This window comes from Emydura macquarii, unplaced genomic scaffold, assembly GCF_026122565.2.
Source record: "Emydura macquarii macquarii isolate MOO-44397 ecotype Brisbane River unplaced genomic scaffold, CSIRO-AGI_Emac_v2 contig_212, whole genome shotgun sequence".
NCBI lineage: Eukaryota > Metazoa > Chordata > Testudines > Chelidae > Emydura > Emydura macquarii.
The window spans coordinates 6,869,088-6,892,206 of NW_027130349.1; the positions used below are offsets into that span (position 1 = coordinate 6,869,088).

The 23,119-nt window shown below is 40.1% G+C and overlaps 1 long non-coding RNA gene across 1 annotated transcript in view; it reads left to right on the forward strand.

Annotated features, from left to right (window-relative positions):
- Positions 1 to 6,110, forward strand: part of LOC137151598 (uncharacterized) — a 52,354-nt gene extending 46,244 nt beyond the window's left edge. The window contains exons 2-3 of the long non-coding RNA XR_010919318.1: positions 864 to 1,001; positions 5,979 to 6,110. This is a non-coding gene — a long non-coding RNA (uncharacterized lncRNA). The remainder of the gene's footprint in view (positions 1 to 863; positions 1,002 to 5,978) is intronic.
- Positions 6,111 to 23,119: the final 17,009 nt, after the last annotated feature.

The window sequence follows — 23,119 nt, forward strand, 5'->3', positions numbered from 1 at the left end:
ATGGTATTCAGACCCTGTATCGTTTTCTCCTCTGAGATGCATTTTATAATATGGCCAGGCAAGCCATAGTAATGTGCTCATCATTCCCTCCCATGGCTATTCCTGAAAAGCTGGTCCAAAATGAATGGCCACCCTGAATTTAGCTCCTTTTTCTAGTTATAGTTATGATATAGTTGAAATCAGTTATTTTCTTCATAACAATCACAATACGGAGGAGGAAATGGAGTTGGTGGCAAACAGCAGTGATTTACAATATGGATGAAGAAAGGATTGTTGCAATTGGCAACCATTTTATAGAGAATTTACAAAGTCCATTTACTATAAAATAAAAAAGGAAAAAAGACTGTTTGCTGTGCTGAAGCACTTTAACGTTGTCACCCAAGCCTGATTCTTTATTTTGGTATCAGAGCAGGATAAACTGGCAAGTGTGATGCTTGTCAAGCTTCCCAACTAGCAGGACTAAACTGTGCAGAATACTAATTCCCTCCTAGCTTTCTGAATGCCCTAGTTCTCCTCACCGCCAGTGAATGTCTGCAAACTCCAAAAGGCAAGTCCAGAATATTAACTAGCAGCTGTGCTGAACCAGGAATGGAAAATCTTATCCCTAAATGAGTTTAGGTCAGAATTTTAAGTTCATTTTCTTCATGCAGCTACTTATGCAGAATATATACAAAATAAAACCTTCCCTTTAATGACCACCTGAATATAGAATTACTTAAACAGCAAGTCAATTCTAGGCTAATTTGGGCAGTGGGTAATACCCTAACCTGTGTCTAGTGGGAAAACTGAGTTCCAATTATCAGGATGTATGTCAATTTAATGGTCTCAATCCAGATCCTAATTGAACTTCTTTCACCATACAGTTTAGCAAAAGCCTGATGAAGAGATGCTTGGCAGTAGACTGAAGATATGTTCCTGGTGAAGACTGAGATTCTCTCCACCATTTAGCATTGATGATGCTATTTGTTACTTACTTTCATGGGCATCAAGAAAATAAAGAGGTGAGCTACTTGGTAAGCCGCACTATTTTTGTACTCTATGCTAGATTGTTTAGGCTCATGGAATAGTGCAAAGGCTTTCTGGATTATAAGAGTTTTCTGATAGTTCAGTTACTGGTTTTTATTATCTACATAGGGTCTATTCCTGCTCCTGGTGAAGTCAATGGTGGAAATCCCACTAACTTCAATTGGAGCAGCATCAGGCCTTTTTGTTTGAAAACATCAGGCACTCTTTCAGTACAGAATGGGCACAGAAACAATGCAATGTTTGTCCATTATATGAAGACAGTACTACGGTCAAACATGTTTAGGAACATTTTCTGCCTATAACAGGGTGTGACAGTCTATACCATTATGTTTACCACTTTTACAAGAGTATGATAAATTTTGTATAAAGTATTCCTTGTGAGGTATCATTTGAAAAAGTCATGATCCGCTGAATATCATTATCCTGCTGAAATGTGTAGCAACAATATGTGTGAAGTGATAAAATTCTACTGTATGATTGTTACTGAAATATGCTGAAATTCTGTGTAATGCCCACAAACCAGTTTTTCAGAGATAAAGACACACAGGCTTCAGCCAGGTGATAAGGGGCTATCATCTACTTAAGCGGCCATTCTCAAGAACGGGGAAAGGTGTAAACAAGAAATTTACATTTAATCACTGAAGTTTAAATTCCACATGCACAAGACACTGTTTTGTCACCATGGCTCAGCAAGGATGTTTCTAGAACAAGCAATTTAATTACAAAGAGGGGAAGAAAAGGCTAGACCTTGCTTCTCCTCCTGTCTCTCTGCTCATGACATCAATGAATATCTGAAGGATACTGAGCTAGTAATGAAGGGCCCAGGCTGCAAGGAGGCCCAGTGAAATCTACTGCAGTGCATGGTGAGGAAAACTGTCTCTTTGAATTCTGTTAGTTTGTTAAATTAGCCATTATCTTGCATTTTATCTTTTATTTCTTTCGTAACCAATCCTGAATTTTATGCATCATTATTTGTAATCACTTAAAATCTGTCTTTCTGTAGTTAATAAGCTTATTTTATTGTTTTATCTTAACCAGTGTGTTTTGGATTAGTGTGTGTCAGACACTCCATTTGGGATAACAAGGCTGATGTATTATCATTTTCCTTTGATGAAATGATGGAATTTCTAGAACGATACTGAGCGATACGTTTCTGGGGAACAAGATTGGGACTAGGAATTTGTGGGTGTATGTAGTTCATAAGTGACTGGTCAGAATGCTCATGTATTTAGCTGGGAGTGAATATGCACGATGAAGACTGTGTGAACAGGCCAGGAGTGGGTATTCTGACAGCAAAGCAGTGTAAAAGGCACCCCAGGCTCAAGAGTTAAGGAGACACTGCTGTTCAACAGTCCAGAGTGTACCCTGGGTAATGTACATAGGGACTCTAGAATACTGACACAACTTACTCTTTTGGCTTATAGGCTATGAGCTCAGAAGATTGTGCAACATTAGGAAAGTGGATAGCTTTGTAAAATTTGCCACTAAAGTACCTATCAAGATCCCCCAAAAGTTTAGTACTTTGAAATATTTGTCTTATTTATTATTTCAAGCTGGGAGGAGGTCACAAGCACTTTGGAGGACAGAGTTAGAATTCAAAATGACCTTGACAAATTAGAGAATTGGTCTGAATTCAACAAGATGAAATTCAATAAAAGATAAGTGCAAAGTACTTCACTTAGGAAGGAAAAAAATCCAAAGCACAACTACAAAATGGGGAATAACTAACAAGGCAGTAATCCTGCCTAAAAGGATCTGGTGGTTATAGCGGATCACAAATTGAATGAGTCAACAATGGGAAGCAGTTAACAAAAAAGGCAAATATTATTCTGGGGTGTAAAAGGATTGGAGCCTACCTTGTAGCATCCTCTTCCAACTGGACCCAGGCTTGTGCTTGCTGAGCCAGCTCCGTCCCTCAGGAAATTTGGTCTGGAGCTTTCTCACGGAATCCAGGGAAGGTAGTTTTCCAGCCAGATTAATTGCTGTGGGTTTTATTTCAAGTCTCCTTAATGAAAAACAGGATCAAAGTTTCATAGCCTCTCCCTTCAAAGTCTGTACAGTTTGTCCCTTTCCCCAAGTCTGTCCTTCACCCCCACAAGTTCATCAACCCAAAAGTTCCTGACTCTTACCTGAGCTTTTGTGATGACAGAACTTTACCCACTCTCCCTTCTGTTCATCTGTTTCTTGGAGTTGCTGCTCCTGGCTGAGCCAGGTATTGCAGCCCCTCCACCCCTTTACTGCTCCTCCTTTTCTGAAGATCAGCCAATTAAGTTGCAGGTCTTTTTCCAGGTTCAGCAGGTGGAGATAATTAGCTAGCCAGCCAGACAGCTGCAGACCTCTGCTTCCAGAGGACTCATATCCTCTATACCAGCGGTTCTCAACCGGTGGTACTTACGAGAAGGCTCGGTGGTACGCGAGCCATACCACTCCACCGAATCCACTACCGGAAGTGCCCTCCCACCCACCCCTACGAAACTCTGCCGGCGAAAAGAGGCAAACGGCGTAAGGGTTTTGGCGGAGGGTATTGTTTCCCCCATGTAACCTGCCGCCGCCGCAAGTCCCTCCCCGCCGCCGCAAGTCCCTCCCCGCCACCGCCACAAAACCCCGCCGCATGTCCCCTCCCCCTTTTTTTCCCGAGTGGTACTCGGGTCAGGTATAGTCAGGTCAAGTGGTACCTGACCTGAGTGGTACTCAGGAAAAAAAAAGGTTGAGAACTGCTGCTCTATACCATAGTTTCTCAACCTGTGGTACGCGTACCCCAGGGGTACGCAAGACACAGGCACGGGGTACCCAGGGAAAAACAGAGTGAAGAGGAGGCAGGTGGCAGCTGTCGACTTCCCACCCGGCCCCAGCTCCCAGATGGGGAGGTGTGTTCTGGGGAAGGTGGGTGGCAGCCCTCCCGCTTCCCGCACAGTCGCAGCTCCCAGCTGGGAAATGAGTGTCATCCCCCAGCTTCTGGGGAAGGCGGCAGCAGCCCCCTGCTTTCTGCCGGGTCCCAGCTCTCAGGTGGGAACCCAGTGGCAGCCTCCTGTGTCTCGCAAGCTGGTCTCGCAGCTGGGTGGCAGCCACCCGCGCCCCAGCTCCAAGCCGAGGGACAGCCTTAAGCGCCCGGCTTGAAGACAGGCAGCAGCCGCCTGCCCACATCCATGGGTCCCAGCTGGCACAGAAGTCTCCTCTACCCCAGCTTGGATTGGGTGGCAGCCCCCCTCCCTGGCTCAAAGCCCCAGTGCCCAGAAAACTTGTCAATTTCACTGCTGTAGCTGAGCAGTGAAATTGACATTTATGACAGCCCCAGATTTCACCAGTTACCCTCTTTTCCTGTCTCTCCTTCTCTCTCTCTCACCCTCCTTCCCTGTCTCTTTCTCACCCCTTCCACCTCTCAAATCTATGGCATAAAATTTGGCACGGCGCTTTATATTCCCCAGCATTGGCGTGCCGCTCAAAGCCTCCTAGCTTTGGCCAACATCACCTCTAGCCTACCCCTGGTGCAAAGGTGGTAACCCTACCCACACTAGATCTGACATCTGTCATATCACGGCCTTATATACTCAGCCCTTCTTCCAACATATGGCTCACATTAATCTGTAAATATAAAATCCCATGGAAAATTGAGTGTTGGGGTACTTATTAAAATTTTCAGAAGTTAGGGAGTACTTGCTACTTAAAAGGTTGAGAAACACTGCTCTATACCTTCACGTGGGTGTATTAACAGGAGTGTTGTATGTAAGACACGGGAGATAATTGTTCCATTCTACTCGGCACTAGTAGATTACTGGAGTACTTTGTCCAACCCTGGGTGCCAAATTTTAGGAAAGATGTGGACAAACTGGGGAGACTCCAGAGGAAGTAACAAAAATGATAAAAGGTTTAAAAAAACTGACCTATGAGGAAAGGTTAAAAAAATGGGCATGTTTAATCTTGAGAAGAGAAGACTGACAGGAGACCTGCTAAGTCTTCAAATATGTTAAGGGCTGCTATAAGAAGGATGGTGATAAATTGTTCTCCATGTCCATTGAAGGTAGGACAAGAAGTTAAAAGCTTAACCTGCAGCAAGAGATATTAAGTTAGATATTCAGAAAAAGCTTTCTAACTATAAGGGTAGTTAAGATCTGGAATAAGCTTGCAAGGGGGTTGTGGAATGCCCATCATTGGAGGTTTTTAAGAGCAGATTGGACAAACACCTGCCAGGGATGGTCTAGGTTTACTTGGTCCTGCCTCATTGCAGAGGGCTGAATTTGAGAACTTCTTGAGGTCCCTTCCAGCCCTACATTTCTATAATTCTACGATTCTGTGGTCAGTTGGAGATGGAGAGCACCAATTTCTCTTTATACTGCAATATATCATAGTGTTCTTAGGAAGGAAGCATAATTTTTGTATAGTAAACCTATTTAATAATTTTGCTGTGCCAAGTTTTTGAAACCTTGCATTCTGCAACCCTTACTCATGGGAGTAGTCCTTCTCAGATAAATAGTCCCCTTTACTTAAGTGGGACCACTTGTCTGAGTGAGGTTGTAGTGCAGAACTGAACCCTGGGCAAATTCCTTGTCTTTTAATCCCATTCTAGACCCCACCTTTAATCAAAGATAGACCTTTAACAAGTATTTTTTCAAGATTTTATTGAGGTTGAGGTCGATCTATTGTATAGTGAAGCATATCTTGATTTGATATACAGATAACGTTTGTTTACAAATTCTGTTCTTTTATTAGGTTATTTTTTTCTGTGGCATTTGAAATTTTGATGCATTGGATGAGAAGTGGATTTTTAAATATAAGTTTATTTATTTTCCATGAAAGGGTTTCAGTCAATGTTTGGTTATGTTTGGAATTTCCAAATGGAAAATAGACTATATTAAAGATCACTCACTTCATATGGAAAATTTTGTTTAGCATTATTTCCAAAGACAATTCTGTGTGCTTATCATATGTTTTCTCTCTATCTTTTTCTCCCCCAGTGCTTTATTATAAGGGACTATTTCCATGAAAATATCTTTGTTTGAATGAGTTCATCTGCTTCTGCTACTTACTCCCCACCTGAATCCACAACACTGAGTTCGTAACATCAAATGCATTTCTATGGAAATGATTGTCATCACAGAGAATTATGACTTCATAGGGAGATTCAGCAGAAGAAGAGATGAACTCTTAAGAAGCAAAGATCTTGCTTTTATGAAAATATATCAAAGTAAGTAAAGGAGAAAAAGTGAAAATATAGGACATTTGGCAGAACTCTTTCTAAATAGAATGTTTTCCAAAGTTTCCTGGGAACAAACAGCTGCCATAGAACAGGCACATTCAGTTTATGAGTGTTTTATTGAATTTGAGTCAGAGATTTTAACAGATCTCTGACTACTGCCAGCTATTCACTAAGAGACCAACTGGGTGAGGTAATATATTTTATTGGACCAAGTTCTATGAAGATGGTTCAATAAAAGATATTATCTCACCCCCTAATATCCCAGGACCAACATGGCTGTAACAACCCTGCAAACAGTTTTCACTAACTTGCTACAGTGTTTTATTCCCTTAAACCATGATTTTGCCAGTTCCCAAGGATTTCTTAATCAATTTGCCTGTTTGCTTCCACTTGTGGAATGAATCCTTTGCAACTTCGTGTAGGAAACCTTGAATAAACTAATTTGTTATGCATAAAGGTTTGGTTTATTCCACTTTCTCTGGTATCATATAATAAGCTGGAAAATTAATTAGCAGACAAAGTTAAAATTTGTTTGACAAAAATCTATAGTATTTCCACAATGTGTGAAAATAGAAAAACAAATTATAGAAGCAACATGAGTTATTTTCTATCTGCTAATGCTACCTCTGCACCATTACCGCTGTAAACTACTGCCTCAGTTTCCCCTGTGTGGAAATTTCATATGCCTTCCCCACCTCTCACCTTTGCAGATCCCTTTTCCACGGCCTCATTAGATCTCAGGTCTCCAGACTCCAACATGGGCGGAGCGCTGCAGTCTATCTTCTCAGATGTACAAAATAGGGATTGCCCCATCATCCCATCCTCAGACAGTGTCACTGTCTCCTCATTCTTAAAAGGATTCCATTTAAAACATTATTTTAAAAAATCAGTCCAAAATGCCCTTATTTTAAAATCCCTTCATGCGTTTGCTGCAGTCCACCATACAGACTTTGCCTTTCTATATCTAGCCCTGGTCATTAGAGACTTGACGGTGAAATACTTTGGATGAGATGCCAATGACTATTTGGTCTCCTGTGTCATGATTCCCTCGGATACCTTTTCCACTTGGCTTATCCAGAGCCCCTGGTCCAGTTCTAGGAGAACACTTGATCCAGTTCTCTGGGATCCAAAACACTCAGTTGAACTCCAGATTTTGTTACTCAGGTTCCTTTATTTGGCATACAGCAAAGCTATGCTGAATTGATCAGACCCAAGGATGGGAGGTGGGGTGGGTAAAAGGCATACCACACATCTAAAGTTGCACAAAAAAACCCTTTATATACATTTGCTATACATTACATCACATATTCTTGGATTGGATTGGTTACTTTGCAGGAACCAATCCCTGTACAGCATGCTCTGTCAATGTGCTGTTCATATGGAACCTGATCATTACATTCCAGGTTTTATCTTGTCCATTGCCCCTAGCATCAGGGTGTTACTGCTTATCTTAGTTAGCAGATACCTTAGCTCTAGCATACTGCTTGTCAAGCCTCTATTTACAATTTAACATTCCATTCACCTTTCCAATCATGCCCACTAAGAAATGAAGCAAATTACTTATGTCAAGCCGTGCTTGCATGCTGAAATAAGGGTAGTGGTCTCAGGATAGTTTCCAGCGAACAGCTGTCCATTTCACAATCAACCCCACAACACTTGGTACTAACTTGCAACCTTGTTGGCAATCCTAGAAGAGAGACCAAGGAATAAATGTGTATGTCCAGACTGGTATTGAGCTACAGTGACACTTTAGGGATGACTGTACTGCTTCTGTTTACAAATAGATGTCTTCAGGACCAGATCTTTAAAGGTGTTTAGGTACCTAAATATCTTGAGGATATGGGCCTCCATGTCTAGAGTCAGTCACAAATGCAAAAAAGAATTTCTAGAGGCTGTCACAATTTTGAGATTTTTTTTGGTGTCTGAGAGTCCAGAAGGACTCTGGAAATGTGCACCATTTTGATGAACTGTGTCAAATGTTGGATTTAATTCCCACCTTCCTCTCCATGATTCAGCATAAGGAATTGTAGCTATCCAGATACCAATAGTATTTTTACCATTGTGCAGACAAAGCTGATATAACTATGGAGTGCAACTCAGCTAGGGACAGAAGCATTTCCCTTGTTCTAATTTTGTCCATATGAAATACAGAGTAAATCTGAATGAAGCTATAGTCCACCTTAAATAGAGACACAAATTCACATGAGGCATCAGTGTAATTTTTACTGGCAGGAGAAAGACTTGAGCTGCCAGCCATATGACAAAATTTAAACAGTCCCTGTCAATCAGTTGCTCTGTGTCGGTACCCCTATTTATCCTTCCAGGGCATATATCCATTCATATTACCATCATCTGAAAGAGAGCGAACAGTGTTGCTGAAAATAAAAGTCAATGGTAACAGCGATGTGAGAGAGGCACAAAAGATACATATCACTGCAGCACAAGTATAGTATGACAGGAATTTCTGATATAGTTTATAGGAGAAGCCATTTGGGGAAAAAACAGGATATGTGGTGTACAATGTAGGTAGGAAGTGGATGGTAAGTAATAAAAGAGGCATGAGATAACATAGATACAATAGCTCTTCAATCATTGGCATCCAGATATTCTAGATTATTCAGTCTATCATCCTTATTTACATGAATCTATTGAGCCAGCTGTCGTTAGAACTTCATAGTAGCCACAGTTCAGCAAAGTAATTAAACTAATGCCTAACTAATGAATTATGAATTTACTGAATCATATGTTAATAAAATTACATGCACACACACAAATCCCCTCTCCATATTTTTCATACAGTCTTCTAAAAAAATACACATTCAGCCCTCTGAGCAAAACTAGCCATAAGGTAAAGGTTTCAAAAAAGTCATTATACTATCCTGGTTTTATTTCTCTTCAGGACAGAGAAATATATTCTTTAAATATGAAGAGGAGTTGTAGTGTCATTCTACAACACATGTACCTAATGACAGTCTTTCTCACAGACACAGATCTGTTTCTTTGGCCTGAAGAGAAGGGCAACAGGGTTAGTGTAAGAACATCTCTGAAATGTTAGCATATGGCTAGTTATGTCCAGAAGGCTGAAGGCACTCTCTCTCTTTTTAGAAGATTGTGTTATAAATATGGAGATTGAGTGTTTGTGTACAATGTGAGTAAAATAGTCAAATCTTAATGTATCATTTTATTCCTTGCTCTTTGCAGACATCCTGAAGAAGTAAAGCATCAGGAAGAAAAAAAAAAAGCCACATACTGTAAATTGTATCAGTGTGCTATGGCAAGTAGTTCTATGAATAGGTGAAGGCTCAGGAGCATGCACTCAACTGTATACTGAACAAATTGTTGGAAGGATGAGTGAAATTCTTAAGTGGCTTTGCGTATCATTCCCTTGAAACCTACTGCATTGTAGAAAGCAGTCAAAGATTTCAGCAATGCACCCATGCATTCAGAAGTAATAGATGGGTAAAACTGTTTTTTGGTTGGCCGTCAAATGCATGATGTAGTAGCATTACCTTAATCATCTCTGTTGGTATAAACATATTGAAAATGTTAGATAATCCTATTTACAAAATTTACTCAGTAGCAACTAAATCAGAGGTACAAAGATATTTGTGGTGAATGAGGAAAGGTCATTTGATTCAGGCAAGCTAATCAATCCTGTTCAATACGGCCTCTATCTCAGAACTGAGTTCACATGTGGTTTGGATCACAAAATTTGGATTTTAGCAATAACCTTACTGATGTTATTTGGTCTTGAATATATTTCACACCAGACCTAAGTCTGCTCAAGCAATTGACTATATAAGTTATCAACACTAGTAAATCTTTACCTTAACAAGAAGTCTTAAGTTCTTAGTCAGGCAATGTAGTCCGGTGGTTAGGGCACTAGACTAAGACTTGAGACCTGGGTACTGTTCCTTGCTCTGTCACTGAGCAACTGTGTCATCTTGGATAGGTCAGTTTACCTCTCTATCTCTGTTTCCCCTCCTGCCCTTTCTCTCTCTTGTCTATTTAGATTATAAGCTCCTTGGGCGCTGTCTCCTACAATGTGTTTGTTCAGCACATAACACCATGGACCAGTGATTTCAGAGGGGTTCACCAAGCACTATATAATAATATAATGTATTAAGGCACTATAATAGAAATAAAAATAAAGGCTGAATTTTGCCTTTAATGAAACCTGTACAACCCTCAGTGAAGCCTGTGAGATTGCACAGATGTCAGTAAAGGCAGAATTTAGCTATTACTGGGCTTGCACTGATGAACCAAGATCCGAATTTGGTCCCTTAAAACTAAAAACACCTTAGCCCCTGCCTAGTTATTTGCTTATAATGTCACGTCTTCACTCACCCATCGATACCAACTATTTGTCCACAACCATCTCCTTGCTTTCTTCCATGCTGCCACATATACATGAAATACATTCCCCAAATTAGTCCACCCAGCTATTCCTCTCTTCATCTCAAATCCCTCCTCTAGCCTCGCTATTTCCATGATAACTAACAAGAAATTGGCCATCTGATAATCGGTGGGTTGAAAAGTTATGAGGTTAAAAAAAGTATTTTTATGTCTGTAATGTGTATAAATATTACACATATTTTGATGGGATCCCTCTTCCCCATCTCTTGTGTGTTGCCAGTGTCAGGCAAAAATAAATAAGTCAATACTGAACTAACAGGTTTTGTGCCTCCCGTGACATTCAATATTTTGCTTGTTTGTCGTATTCTGCTTCCCTTCTCTTTGCCTGTGATTTGGCTTCTTGGACTCTCAGTGCAGGGATTGTGTCTCATGATGAGTCATATAGCGAGCAACCCTTCCACGGGCACATCACAGTCTATATGTGCTTGCCCCCTTCTGTCCCTGGTGAGCATATTACCCAGAAGGCGGTGGAGCCAGGACTTTAATGCTGCCTCACTACACCATATAAAGGAATGATGGATTAGGCGGAGCAACCGGAGCTATTTTAAGATATGGAGCAGAGTACAAATTGTCACTGTGTCCCAAGCAATCCCAGGAGAGACCGTACTCTTTAGGCTTAATTTCTCCCAGTATTCCTCCTTACTACCATATGTGCAAAATGCACTATCCAGCCCTAAGTGTTTATACAATGCCTACAGCAACATAAAATGGGACATGGACTCTGGTTGGGGTCTTTGGGCACTACTGCAATATAAATAAATATCACAAGAACAGGGTAGGGATGGGAAGCCCTTTGCAGAGCTGAGCTATCCGTCTTGAATGTGCTGCTCAGAACTGCAAGGGAATTTCCCAGAAGTATAGATTTCTGTGGAGCAGGAATGGAAGAGAATTTCTAGAAGGAATGTTTCAGGGTCAGCAGGTATGTAGGCACAGGGTTATTTGACAGGGATATGCATAAAGATGAATACTGGATTCTGAACATCATGGTGTTTGGACCCCAAATGTCACAGACTTTGGAGAAAACATTATTTGTTATTGATGTAGGCAGTGACTGGACGTCAGCAAGCCAAACATCATGCTTCATAAAATAAACATGTCATGGCAGTGAATTTGGACAAAGGCAAAGTAAACAATGCTGCACGTACAGTAGTTGTGATGACAGTTTTGGGCCAATTTTATATTCATCCCAAGATGCATTACCCATAAGTTCAATGGATTTTAAGTGGCAGTTTTCAAAGTATTTAAATATATAACTTTCTTTACATTAAAGATCATTAGGAAAAGAAAGAGGTAAGTGGAGGGAAAGGTGGTGTGTGCATCAGGATAATGAGACTTATTCACCATGTGTGAAAGTGCTGAGCCATGAGGTACAGTTTAGAAATAGTTTATAACATGGTTCCAAAGTTCCATGAACTGAACTCATGAATACTAAAGCAAGAGATTGTGCTCATCCCTCATATCTCTCAGCAATGATTTCTTTTTATTTGTTCTTTACATCTCTACCTAAAAATATCCTTAGTTCCTTTCTACAGATTATTAAAAGGAAAGGCTGCCTAAAAAGTTCTTGTATGCAAAATCCTTATAGAATCTATATATTACATTTTCAAAGCTGCATGTGGGAGGTACATGCACAAATCCTTGTATATGTTAACGAGATTTGCATGTATGCCTCTTGCAGACTGCTTGGAAAATGTACTTCATGTGACTTTTCTGTTTTAAGGCTCTCAGCTCCACTGAAAGACATTAGAAAAAATATTTTTTCAGGTATATTTTACTATAATACAAAGTGTGGTTATGGTCAGAAGAATGACTGTGAATAATATCACTCTACTACAATATATACTATGAATAACATCGTTTTGATACTCCCTGTATCTTCTGAGTCATATTGGCTTAGGGGAGATTGTCTCTGGTTCTTGTGTGGGTGTGGACTGAGGGTAAAAGAAGCCCTTTCCCCCCACCTTCCATGTGCTGCGGATTGGACAGGGACAACTGCAGTCCAGGGACTGCTCCCATAATGTGCTCCTGGGGGTGCACATCACCCCAAGGAATGTGAGGTCATGACACCTCTCCCACTTGCTGATGGTAGTCTGTGGAGTTGCTAGGGTGTAGCCTGTGTACTCCCTCTAGGCAGCCATGAGTCTGGAGAGGGTTCGGAACAAATCAGTTTGTTCATAACATAACAAGAGAGAAAAAGACGATGGGCAGAAAATGCCAAGAGACAGAAGGAAGAGATCAGCTTGGATAGTTTCTGTGGAAAATAAAAGAGGAAAATGGAAGCATCAGCCCAGAGATGTTTCCACTCAACAGGGAAAAAGAATAACAGCAAATAATACTCAGGTCAGAATATTGCATCATTTTCCAGCTATATTATACTTGCAATTGTCAACATTAAAAACATTCATGGAGCCAAACCCTGCAGTCCCTAATGTGGGGTCTGGCCATTCAGTGATTTCAGGGAGAGTAAGAGCAGGCCGCCCGCCTTATTCAGGGAAAACTCCATAGCTAATATTGAGTTAGAAAAAATTAGGGTCCTGATCCTGCAAACACACACGTGGTAAAGTTACTAAGCAGGTAGTTCCATCTGTGCAGAACAGGTACTTTCATGTGGATACTCACTTCATACCCGTATGAATAAGGATTTTCAGAACTGCATCCTTAATAAGGACTTCAGAATCAGGCCTATAGATTTTAGGATTTCTTTCTCTCTGCATGAATTGCTACAGAAATTATCTAGATTACACCAAGCTCTTTAGAAACTGATCTGATTTGGAGTATTCTCTTTCAAGGTACCTATTTTCCAAGAAATACTTCTAGTTTATGTAATGTAGGTATTTGTGTATGTGTTGTATTAAATATTAAAATGCATTCTGACACAATATATAAATGCACTGTATTGTGTATAAATGGATAAATATTGTAAACCAGATTGGCAAAAACCTGTTGCAATTGCTTTCTCAAATGGTATCTACTGCTAAGCCTACTTAAACAGACATACAAAAACCAGGGAAACTACAAATATAATGTTTTTACAGAAAGATTAAAATAATTTGTGATGATAATTTATATATATCTTAAAAAAAATTATTGGCAGCAGGTTACTTCCTTCCCTTTAGCATTTGTAAATTATTACACATAGCTCAGTCAATTAAGACTTAGCTTTTCATGGTAAGCACTGTTGCTATGGAAATTATATAGCATGGGAATAACTGGTAGCTGCAAGTCAGGTTTTTGCAAAACTGTTTAAAGAATACAAAGATCTTTTTGGGAAGGCGGGGTAAATTGGATGCTTCCCTACTTTCAGGAGGCTGCAACTTGCTATAAAAAAATCATTACTGCCGGAAACCTGGCATAAAATAAATTCTAAATTTTGCAACCTAAAAACCCCAAACAGTGTCACTTCTGTTGCAAATGGGGGGGGGGGGGGGGGATTTTTATTGGTTTTAAGCAGATTTTTTTGTTATACAAATTAATAATCATTTTGATCTTAAATAAAAATGTGGAAAATTATCCAATATTATTCAATGGCTTTTTGAAAACTGGATAAAGAAAATTTAAAACGACAGCTGTTAAGGATTAAAAATTGGCTCCAGCTCCAGCATTATAAATATAGATTCTAAAAGAAAAATAATCATATTAAATAGTAAAAAAACAAAGTGCAAGGATATAAAACTAGTGCAGTCACCAAAATACAAGCTTACTCGGCTACTATAGTCTACCAAAGAAACAATAGGTCTGTATTACCTAAAACTCAATGTGTTGTATTAATATGACAGACCTCTGTATTAGCCATACTGATAAAAAATTACCATTGTAGAAATTGTTCAACTCAGTCAAAGTTCTCAGTGTCAGCCCATCCTCAATTTGGATGTGATCTGTGTTCACAAGACAGCAGTACTTCACTGGAACTTTGCTTTGGTGCATTTTGAGTTCCATTCTGGCTCATAGGGATTGATCAGAGAGGGCAAGTCACACAGTGGAAGTCATGTAGAGTAGGGTTTTCAAAAGTGAGGTATTAAAAGACTGCACCTTCCAGAGCCCATGTGAGAGTTGGGATGAACACTGGCAAACTTCTGAGCTGGTGTATAGGTTCGTTTGTTTGTTTTTAAAATATTTTCTCTGTATTGCTTTGTACCTTCAGAATAAAATAGGCTTGCTTTGAAAAAGCTGTGTAGTAATGTATAACTGTAGCAATTGCACGGTTATCCAGCTCTGAAGAGGAAGCAAGCAGGTGTCCTAAGTTTAGGAATGATACAGTGAAGTCGGGGAACTGTCCAGCCTGGAAATTCCCCAGTCAGAAGGGAGAGAGGTGCAGGTCTCCACCCAAGAGTGACAACAGCTGGGGAGCTGGAAGTTTGAGAGTGGGTCCCCTTAATGAGTCACTGAGGGGAAATATAGGTGCAGTTGCCCTGAACTGTGATGACCCCCACCTCTTTTGTCTCACCCACCTAACTGGCAGAAACCATTCCAGGGCATTAGGCCTCAGTACCTCCCCTCCCTACACACACAGAGCAAGTGGGAATTCATCCAGTGAACTCTCTCGGAGGCATCCATTAAAAGGTTTCTGTTCTGCTGGAAGATGGCCCACCCCAGCAGCAGCAAGGCAAGCAGCCTTCAGAGCCTTTAATCTCCTCACTCTCTGATGTCATCAGCTATTTACATCTGATGGGACTGCTGCCCAGTCTATTCAGCCAGGCTGCTTTCACTTGGCATTTTGTACCTCTCCTCTTTCCTTCCCCTCAGCTGGAATTCTCCTATTATCCCCCTTACCTTGGCTTTGCACATCAAAAAAGGAAGGCGTGCAAGGGGAAAAGGAAAGGAAAAGACAACTATAATAAAAAAGTTAACTAAACTAATGATTCTGGGACATCATTACCTTTATCCAGTTAGTGGAAACTGTCTCATTATTTTATATTTTCACTCACATAATTATAGCCAGAACCCTGAGTAAATGGGTGCATAATTTGTCATTTTGTCAAAATACCACCCAAATCTGTTCGCATCACAGTGTAAATCTATAAAAACGTCTATTTTCATGCCATCTTTCAGCTTCTCAACTTGTCCGCCTACTATTTTGCTTTCCTTCTCCATGTCTGTGTGTATTTGTCTGTTTCTCCCACATGAGAGAATTCAGTAGGTTTTCTACACAGGCTTAAAAAGGATGGGAACAGTGGAGATCCTTCATCATTTACAGCAGCCAAAAGGAGAGCAAAGGAACTTACTCCAGATACTCAGGCTACAGGCTGGACTGTGGATTTGCCCCAGTAGACAAACTCACAATGCATGTTCTAAAACCTGCATGTGCACATGCAAATGGGGTATGTGCAGAGCCAAACCCCTACTTTCTTATACAAGTTCCAGAGGGGTAGCCGTGTTAGTCTGTTTTTAGCAAAACAGTGAGAGTTCTGTGGCACCTTAAAGACTAACACATTTATTTGGGCATAAGCTTTTGTGGGCAGAAACCCACTTCGTTGGATGAATTTGCATCCGACAAAGTGGGTTTCTGACCACGAAAGCTTATGACCAAATAAATTTGTTAGTCTTTAAGGTGCCACAGAACTCTCGCTGTTTTTCTTATACAATTCGGTGATGTTTGCCTACCTACACATTTGAACACATGAAATACAGTTTGTCAGGCATACTGCTAGTGTGCTCACAATTTGTAAAATTCTTCATTGTAGAGAGCTTTGAAAATTTGGCCCAAAGAGTCAAAACCAGTTTTGCTTTCTTTATATTAAAGTAAATATGATATACCATAAATAATTTATTTTAACAGTAATAATACTTAACTATTATTTAGTCCTTTATATTAGTAGATCTCAATAGGGAATATAATACAATACAAAGAAATAGATAGGCATTAATTTAATTATCATGACCAAACAGAGAGGAAAAATGTATGGTACACATTGTTCCTTTATATCCTGCAACTACATTAAGTTGCTAGACTTAGACTCTAAAAACATCTTATTTTTGCATTAGAGATTCACTGCTTTGTAATGAGTGCAGTCATACTGGCTGAATAATAAAGCAGCAATCTGATGGGATAATGTTGAGATGGGATTGTTGAGTGATAAGGTAGAGCCCTTTCTGAAAGCCTGTGTCAGTTAAAGATTTGCAAATTGAATGAGGGTATTTCTTCACACAATGCACCGTCAACCTGTAGAACTCCTTACCAGAGGATGTTGTGGAGGCCAGGACTATAATGGGGATCAAAAAGGAACTGGATAAGTTCATGGAGGATAGGTCCATCACTGGCTATTAGCCAGGATAGGTGGGGATTGCTTCATGATTACCTGTTTTATTCATTCCCTCTGAAGCACTTGGCATTGGCCACTGTCAGCAGACAGGATACTAGGCTAGATGAACCATCAGTCTGACCCAGTATGGCTTTTTTTATGAGGCATTAAAACAAGCATTCTGGCCTGGATTCCATTAGAGCAAATTGTCACAGTTTCAGGGTTAAATGACACCTCTCCTCCCACTGCAACTCCTGGTCTTCCTTGAAAGCATCCACTTAAGATTTTAGGCTTCCCAGCTGTCACCTCTCTTGGAGTGGAGACCCATGTCTCTAGACCTTCAGATTGGGGGTTTAAGCTTGCACTGCCTCTACACCGGCAACTGTCCAGCAGCTCTGGCTGGAATCTAACACCTCTGGATAACTTTCTCCAGGAGGAATACCAGGGTACCCCGGTTACCAGGCAGCCATCACAAAGCAACCTGCAAAAGCATCACAGAGGAAATGTATAAAAAACCAATAAAATAATTGACACTCCTGCTATAAAAGCTTACCAGAAGTCACCCCCCACTCCAACATAGGGCTCTGGTATGTGTCAATCTTTCACACAACTGAGTTTGCCCTCTTGGTTACAAGTTCATGTTAATTTTTAGATCAGGAACCAGACACCAACTGGACAATTGGGTTATTTCTTTATACAAATTGGCCTTTGATCTCCAGTCTCTGGGAACAGGTCAATGGCCCTTTGGGGAAGCTTCAAAAGGCTGAGGTCTGCACAACTGGGGCTGTGTAATTTGTGTTAACCATTTCCCAGGGATTTCCCAAGAAACCCACTTAATACTTATTATCACAAAAGTCCATGTGTGTCTGGCATATTTCAATATAGTAGTTTGAACTCCTTTCACTTCCCAGGTCTCACGTCTGTCACAAGACTCTCTTGTCTCAACAGGTTATGGATCCCCCAGAGTCAATAATCAGTCAGTTGGATAATACAACAAAATTTTATTAAGGAATATGGGTACACACTGTAATACTTAATTCGTAGCTTAAATGATTATCATATAAAGCAGGCAGAGAAACAGGCAAAGCAGTTACTTTTTATATCTCACCACTAGGAACAGAGAAGGAGTCGTAGCATATCGTTCGGTACGGGCCGGCTTTCACGATTCGCGCTCAGAGTTCGGGAACGGGAGAAGCGGGGCGGTCCAGGTGATCAGGCTGGCGAACGCTTTCTCAATTTGGGCATGGGGCGTACCCCTTTTTATACTAGGGAATGCGTTGCAAGTTTGGTAGCTCTGGATTGGGGGAGGGATATACATTAGTACGTGCCAGACTATGATGAGGCCTGTGGCCTTGGGTGAAGCTGTTATGGCACTGGATACATAGCCCGTTATCTGTGGGCAACAAAGACACTGGGGTGCGTAGGCGGTTTTCTTATAACAGCATAACAACTAAATGCTGTAAACAACAGATGCAGCCTAATAAGGTCAGGTCACGGTTTTACTGTTGGCACCGAGCGGGCGGGGGGCGAGGGGTGGGCATATGCTGGGAATTCTGCTGCAACATCTCTATGCATTATGGGAAATACTCTCTCTCTCTTTCTTTCACATAAGAGTAAAGTACACTTAAGAGGGCATTATGCATCTGGTGCTGTTCTTGGCCGTTCCGTATGAACACCAACTAGTTGGCTAATATTACTAGCGACATTTCTTTAGAGGAAAGAAATGAGTGAAGAACAGCATGAGTGTCGTATTAGATGGAAAACTAGTGTAATGAATATGAAGCACATGCATGATAATGTTGTCTCACACTACTTCTGTTATCCTTGCCTTACCATTATTAGATACTAGAAGGTGCCTGGATAATTTGTATTTTTTTGAAGTAAGATCACAACATTTAAAATAGCTAATGCTAAACTCATATTGTTTTAGAGGTAGAAAGAAATGAATTATGAGCAATCCAAAGGAAACCATGCTCAGGATTTGTGTAATTATTCAGATCACTACATGTTTTAACTAAGGAGCTATTTGTGCCGAGTGACTGAAGATGTGATTGAAGACGTGTATATTCAGTGGAAGTGATTGACTACAGGCTCTGACAGGGCATGTTTCCCAGTTCATATAGATATCTTCAGATGCAGGTTAGTATAGGATGCTGAGTTTCAGTTCTGATTCACTATGACACAATTGTCCAGGTATTGATTGCTCAACACTTTCTGAAAATCAGCCCCCATTTAAAGTATTTTAAGTTAGGCTCCTCAAACCAGAAGTCACTTATGAAAATATTGAATAGGAAAGCAAAACAACTGGAAACTACTTACACAACAGATTCATTATTGCATGGAAGTTCTCTGAAACTGTGGCAGATGCAAGTCGGTCTGCTCTTTTTGGGCACAGCTTTTCTTAATATGCTGGTGTTATTGATTTTAAACAGTAGGGATAGTGTTCTCCATTAGGGAGATAAAGTTTTAGACTCATTCCATGTATAAATGATGTAGAAAGAAGAGTCATATCTCAACAGAGTATTTTATTATTTTCTTATATAAACTTTTTTGCATTGAGTTATTGTGATGCAACTGAAGATCACCTGAGTTGAACAACAGACAGAAATTTTTTCTTAATGACCATTTGCTAAGCAAGATACTGTACTAGAAACAAAGTGTTAGAATGCAGGATAACACGGGCGGATTGAATATACTTTATTGTGTACTCGTTCCCCTCGACAGCCGACGAGTGAAGCCCGAGGCGGCCGCCTTAGTCTATTTATTCATGACAATATGTAAATGCTTACATAACTTTCAATTTCCCCTGAGCCTTTAAAAGGTGATATTAAATGCTATGCGGTGAATATTATCATGCCCACCCCTGTTTGTTGTTTATAGTTCAGCTGCATGGCACAAGCGCCTTTACGTTGGGACATACTAACACCTGCAGTAGCAATAGCTATAAATTTCCTTTGCAAGCAGATCGGGGAAGGGGGAGGAAGGAGACAACCTGACCACATCCTGTGTGTCTGCCGCCTATAACTCCATTGCCATGGTAGTTATCATATTAGCTGTTTGCCCAGCCCCAGCTTTACTTCCTCCTACACAAAGTAGTGGACTCAAGTATAACTTTGTAATGTACAGGTAAAGAAAAAGGAGTCGAAGCATAGAATGATGCAATTTTCTTTATAAAACAAAAATACCGGAGACATGACATCGACTTTTTTTGTTAAAAGGCTGAGGATTGCAAATGAGGGAAATCTTATTATTCAGCCTTTGAAGTTTCTCATGTAGCTCAGGGTTCTTTTCAGCCCCTTTGCAAAGCTAGCAGTATTCTACTGCACCTGGCCCAAAACCTAGTGTTCCACTCCACCCTCCTTGTGGTGCAACCCGGGTACCCTTGCTGGGTAGTGAATAGAAGGGGGCTGCCTAGACTTGAAGTGGCTGTCAGTCTAGGTACTTACTAAAGCCAAAATGTCAAAAATCAAAACCAAATTCTTTATTAGAGCCGATGACGCCTAGCCTAAAAAGGCTAGAATAGAACAGATTTTGTACAACCCCTCCCCAAACAAACAGAAACCTCCTTGAATTTCTGAGATGGTACTACAAAAAACATGATAGACTTTATCTGAGTAAGGCGACACCCGGAAACAAGCATACTAGACCACAGGGTCTTCAGAAGCCTAAATACAGACTCAACTCATTGGACAGTGATCACTATAGTGAGGATTGGACTTAATACTCTAAAATTTGCACCAAAAAGCCAAACCCACACACGAGAGTCTATGATGTTGAAACTTTGAAAAATGGTGATCTTTCCGAACACCATTGGTGGCTGCTATGCCCCTCTCTTAGACTAGAGGACACAACAGAAGAATAACTCTGAGCAGAGGTGAAAGACCCTTCCTGCCATGAGCAAGGAGTTTTGGGGATGAAGTCATATCCTAAAAGGAAAGACTGGGTGACATCAGAGATAGAAAACCTATCAAAAAAAAAAAAAAAAAAGAAGCATATCAAGAACATCTGAAAGCTGTAGATTGCCCTGAGCAGAAAAACAAATACAGGCAACTCAACAAGGAACTAATAACCATTAACTAAAATGGTTAAAAAAGGCTGGTTTGAGAGAAGGCAAAGAACTTTTGAACATTTTCAAAAAACATAATGAAAGCAAACTTTTTCAGAAAGTCAGATTAGTATAAAAGAAGTTAACACCTGTAGCAAATCAGCTACTCAGTGCTCTGGGGACATATATAGTAGATAAAGTTCAAAAGCTTAAAGGATAGAATATTTTCATCAGTTACTGAACGTGAATGCTCGAGTTGACCCAGCTGTCCTTGAGGCTATAGCTGTGAAGGCAACAACGAAGAATATATATTGGAAGAAGAAATTGAAGCCATAATCAGTTCTCTGAAATACACCAAGACACTTTGTTCAGATGGTATGCCACCTTAAATGCTAAAAGGTAGTGGAAGAGACATAGTCATGCTCCTTTGCAAACTATTTAACCTTTTTTGGAAGAAGGGTGAAGTCCCTGAAAACTGGCAATACTCAATCATTGTACAACTCTTTAAGAAAGGTGACCTGACAGTTTGTGCAACTACAGAGGAATAAGTCTTATAAGCATTTCTAGCCAGGTGTTCTGTAGAAGGATTTTTGGCCAAATGAGAAGAAGAGAGGAGAAAATCCTTTGAGTCATAAGGTGTCTTTAAATCTGACATTCCACTGTAGATCAGATATTTATTTTTCATTAAATCATAGAGAGATACATAGAGTTTAACGTGTCCCTGTTTTACACATTTGTTGACAAGAAAGCATTCAACTCTGTTAACAGAGAGGCTCTGTGGAAAGTACTCGGGTGATATAGTTTTAGCAGCAAATACTGTAGAATTGAATCAGTGGTGATCTGACTGATTTGAAATGAAAACTGGAATCAGGGATGCATACTCAGTTCAACACTTTCTATCCTATACTAGCTCTATACTTAGAGAACATCTTGTCCAACTCCATTAGTAACATTGTTGTAGGTTGTAGGTTATTGGGGCATGTTATCAATCACCTTGATTTTGCAGACAATATTCTAATGATAATGCCTCTAGAAGAATACAAACAAGAAGCAGCAACCAACCTGTACACAATGGCCAGAGAGTGTGGATTAAAAATGAATGAACAAAAGACCAAACTAATTGTTTCAGAGATCAAGAAACAGGCTAGTCATTAAAGATGTAGACACTGAACAAGTAGACTGCTTCTGCTACTTGGGTTGCATCATAACATGTGACAACCACTATGAAGATGACATTGGCAGATGGATAATTGCTGCCAAAAGAATATTTGCATGCCTAAATAAAATGTTTGGAACTTTAAATCAGTGTCCAGATTATATACAATGCTCATTGTACCAACATTACTTTATGGATACTGGGTACAGGGGTATGGACAAAAATCTGGAGCAAAAGCTGCACACATTTGAAATGGGGAGCCTGCACCATATTTTAGGAATAACCACTCTATATAGACTATGAAATGATGACACACACAGAAGATTGAAAGTGTAGAGTGTAGCAACAATCATCAAAATGTGCCAACTACAATGGCTTGGCCATGTTGCTATAATGACCCCATCCTGACTGCCGAAAATATTCTCTATGCGAGAGTGATTAGAGAGAAGCCATGGACATCCAAGGAGACAGTGGTATGACATGGCATATAACACCTATTAAGGCAACACACCAATAGGCTTAACTGGAAGCTCAAAAGAGAGATGGTTGGAATTCGTTCATCACCTTGATCCTACCCAGACTTGGCAACTGGAAAAATTAGATTATTATGAGGAAGATTAGAATCATTATAGAGATTTTAGACCTGATGCTGAGTTATACTTATGCCCCTTTACATCACTCTGGCAGTATAAAGGCAACAAAGTGGCTACAAAGAACCTTTCCTGTAAATAAGAATGAGGCCCATGAACTTCAGATACAGGATTTGGTTCATGCCTATCTCTACTACATATTGTATGAGTTTATATATTATTTTATTCCAATATACTACTAGTGGGACTATACTCAAAATATCTATGCTTCATTAATCTCAAATGATGAACTGTGCTTGGCTAGCTAGTTATCTAGATTGCAGTTTATTTACCAATTCAAACAGTAAATGTGGCACCCATGTGACTGATTTAATATTTAGATTTTTCTTCTCTTGGAAAGGGAATCTACTACAGGTCCTGTTGAAAAGGAGAAAGTTTATTATTGTTACTATT